At 43.7% G+C, this 4,203-nt stretch overlaps 1 non-coding gene across 1 annotated transcript; it reads right to left on the minus strand.

Moving 5' to 3' along the window:
* Window positions 1–2,927: 2,927 nt before the first annotated feature.
* LOC119929079 lies at window positions 2,928–3,065 on the minus strand. Its single transcript, XR_005451221.1, has one exon. It is a non-coding gene; the product is annotated as a small nucleolar RNA SNORA7 (small nucleolar RNA).
* Window positions 3,066–4,203: the final 1,138 nt, after the last annotated feature.

Here is a 4,203-nt window from a genome sequence, read left to right on the forward strand (position 1 = left end):
CCAAGGTCCTACAGCAAATAAGTAGCAAAGCAAGGATTAGAACTCAGGTCTTTCTGACTCCCAGGGCTGTGCTCTATCCAGTAGGTCATGCTACTTCTCAAATTAAATAACACCACTGGGCCCATCTATACTCACTCCCCTGGTGAACTCATTCACCCTCATGGCTTCAACTATCATCTTCATGCAGATGACACCCAAATCTACATCTCCTCCCCTATTCTCTCTCCCTCTCACCAAGCTCGTATCTCCTCCTGCCTTCAGGACATCTCCACCTGGATGTTGCCCACCACCTAAAACTCAACATGTCCAAATTAGGGCTCCTCATCTTCCCTCCCAAACCCTGTTCACTCCCTGATTTTCCCATCACCGTGGACAACACTGCCATCCTTCCCATCTCACAAGCCCGCAACCTTGGTGCCATCCTTGACTCCGCTCTCTTGTTCATCCCAAACATCCAATCCATCACCAAAAACTGCCGATCTCACTTTCACAACATCGCCAAGATCCGCCCTTTCCTCACCATCCAAACCACTACCTTGTTGGTTCAATCTCTCATCCTATCCCGACTGGATTATTGCATCAGCCTCCTTTCTGATCTCCCATCCTCCTGTCTCTCCCCGCTTCAGTCTATACTTCACTCTAACTGTCCAGATTATCTTTCTACAGAAATGCTCTGGGCATGTCACTCCCCTCCTCAAAAATCTCCAGTGCTTGCCTATCAACCTTCTCATGAAGCAAAAACTCCTCACTATTGGCTTCAAAGCTCTCCATCACCTCACCCCTTCCTACCTCAGCTCCCTTTTCTCCTTCTACAGCCCAGCCTGCACATTCTGCTCCTCTGCGGCCAACCTCCTCACTGTACCTCATTCTCGCCTGTCCTGCTGTCGACTCCAGGCCCACATCCTACCTCTGGCCCGGAATGCCCTCCCTCCACACATCCACCAAACTAAGCTCTCTTCCTCCCTTCAAAGCCCTACTGAGAGCTCATCTCCTCCAGGAGACCTTCCCAGACTGAGCCCCCCCTCATCCTCTGCTTTTCCTCCCCTCCCCATCCCCCCCACTCCCTCTCTCTGCCCTACTCCCTTCGCCTCCCCACACTTGTGTATATTTGTACATATTTATTTCTCTATTTATTTTAATGATGTGTATATATCTATAATTCTATTTATCTATTTTGATGGTACTGACACCTGTCTATTGGTTTTGTTTTATTGTCTGTCTCCCCCTTCTAGACTGTGATCCCATTATTGGGTAGGAACTGTATCTGTTGCCAAATTGTACTTTCCAAGCGCTTAGTACAGTGCTCTGCACACAATAAGCGCTAAATAAATATGATTGAATAAATGAATGAATGAATGGAGTAAGGGCACAGTACCATCCACTATACAACAAACAATAGGAAGATGCATTTATACATTGTCCGCCCTTCACCAGAGGACTCAAGGGGCTTTGCAGAATAATCCATAAATATTAATAACAGTTAAAAAATAGTGGAAGGCAAAAAGGGAACAAACGCCTCTTTAATTTGATTTTTAAAGCCGCTGCAGACAAAGCTCTTGGCATATCAAGGAGGAGACAGATCCACAGTGGGAGAGCTGCGAAGTGGAAGGAATCCAGTTGCTAAAGTCTCAAAACTCTATTACTACACTCAAGGTTGCCAGCTGCTAGAACAGGATTCAGAGTGACAACTCAGTTGGTTCCAAACCTCACTTGGGATACCGGAAGGAAGATCTCCCAGCCTCAGTGCCTTCGGCAAAGTTGACCTCTGGGATTGGGTAAGTTTCAACAAGAAGCTTCCCCCACTGGTAGTGTTCTTTCCCCAGCTGGGAAATTGGGCAGTGTGATTTACCCAGGCAACGCCCCAAAGGGAGAGTTCTTTGAGATTAGTCAAAGAACCCCTTAATGAGTTGGAAGTTAAATGCAACAATAAATAATACCTTATGTTAACACAGAACCTCAAAGACCCAATAAACTTTTTCAAAGCATTGATTAGGAAAATGATTCACTCACCTCAGGAGGTGAAAAGTCACACCTGCCTAATAATCACACAGTGGCACTGCACAACAGACTGGTACAGCATCTCATATTAAAAGCAAACCAGATCAGAACTCCTGAAGCACAGAGAGGGCAGTTACCAAGCTTTTCTACAGGACAGTGTTACAAATGTACACACAGTCTCTGTCATATTCATTCATTCAATCATATTTATTGAGTGCTTACTGTGTGCAGAGCACTGTACTAATAATAATAATGATGGCATTTATTAAGTGATTACTATGTGCAAAGCACTGTTCTAAGTGCTGGGGAGGTTACAAGGTGATCAGGTTGTCCCACATGGGCTCACAGTCTTAATCCCCATTTTTCAGATGACGTAACTGAGGCACAGAGAAATTACGTGACTTGCCCAAAGTCACACAGCTGACAAGTGGCGGAGCCGAGATTTGAACCTATGACCCCTGATGCTAAAGCCCCTGCTAAGCACTTGGGAACTACATGACAGAGATCGAAAAGTATTTGCTCCCCTTTATTTTTTGGTGTGCTCTACCTGGGGGAATAATATTCCAATACCTTTAAAATCCAACAAGAATTTCTTAACACAGCTCTGAGGAGCTTTAAAATTAGGTCCAATACTCTGAAATCAAAGAAGGCTACGGGAATTTAAGTTGTTACCTTGGTATAGCAACACCATGGACACATCCCTCCCAGAAGGCCCCACCTCCATCTGCAATCATGTTGGTAGTGTATCCTTAAGCGCTTAGTACAGTACTCTACACACAGTAAAGGCTCAATAAATACGATTGAATGAATAGAGTTTTCTTGGTAAAAACGCGGAAGTGGTTTAGCATTGTCTCTTTCCATGCAGTCAACTTGAGTCTCCACCCTCGACTCTCTCCCATGTTGCTGCTGCCCTGCAGAGGTGAGTTTTGACTTGTAGCAGATTGCCTTCCACTCACTAGCCACTGCCCAAGCTAGGAATGGAATGAGTATGCCTCTGCTTGACTCTCCTTCCCATAGCTGAGACTGGTAGAGTATTGGAAACTCTCCAGGTATGACCCTGAGAGGGGGATATGGGTAGTAGTCACTCCATAATTGATCAGGCTCTCTGAGAAAGAGGCAGAATTGCTACTATTTAGGCTTGATATTTTAAAGGCATCTGGCAAATGCTTCAGATTTGACTAGTGAATGGACTGCCTCCTGGAAATATTGTGGAAAGTCAAATATTCTTGTAACATTCTCTAAGGGGTGGTTTGGATAAAATACTTTAGGAGGGAAAATATTGAGTGGAAAACACTATGTGTTGGTATTAAGATAGGCTCTTACTAAAATGAATACTGTATGTGGGAATCACTGTATATTTTTTAAAGTAAAAATTTCATCAAAGCACCTAGGTTCTACATCAGGCATTATTGAATTGGATGCAGATGACAAGACCATCTTCTTCCTATTGAGCACACTTCCTCAGATTTGCATGCACTGTTTCATTATTTATCCTTCCACAGTTATGTGAAATCAGTCAATCAATGGCATTTGTTGAGTGCTGACTGTGTGCAGAGCACTGTACTAACTGCTTAGGAGAATACAACACAGTTGGTAGACATCTCCTGCCCACAACAAGCTTATAGTCTAGATGGTTAAGATGAATGGTAATGGGGGATTGGGAAGACACATCGCTATCCATTACTGGAATTAGGACCACCACCCAAGCCTGCTGTCTCAGAGTTAATTCAGACAAATGCAAATATCCTCCTTGGTAAGAGCCAGGGGGCCTGCATATTGATGGGACCAGAAGAAATTGGATAATCAAATATTTAACTTTTTAGAGAGAACATCACCCAAGAGCTATTCAGCTCTGTAAATATTTTGGACTTCAAACATCCATTTTCCATTTAATCATGATCTCAAACAACTAGAAAAGGAAGGCCTTTATGGATCTGCAGAAAATCTAATAGCACCACCCAAAGGAAGTCCTTTGTGAATTTTAATGGGATATGGTCTTTGAATCAAGAAGGCTGCTCATGCTCTCTTTGAGAAAGGTGGATGAGGTGTAACAAAATCTGGGGGAAGAGCTTGCCTTTTCTCTTTGTATTAACAGTAAAAACACCTAATAAGCGTAGGGCATGTAAAAGTAATAACACACATAAAAGGGCATGCTGCATGATCTTGGGCAAATCACTTAAGTTCCCTGTGCCACAGTTACTAAGG

This window comes from Tachyglossus aculeatus, chromosome 5, assembly GCF_015852505.1.
Source record: "Tachyglossus aculeatus isolate mTacAcu1 chromosome 5, mTacAcu1.pri, whole genome shotgun sequence".
Taxonomy (NCBI): Eukaryota; Metazoa; Chordata; class Mammalia; order Monotremata; family Tachyglossidae; genus Tachyglossus; species Tachyglossus aculeatus.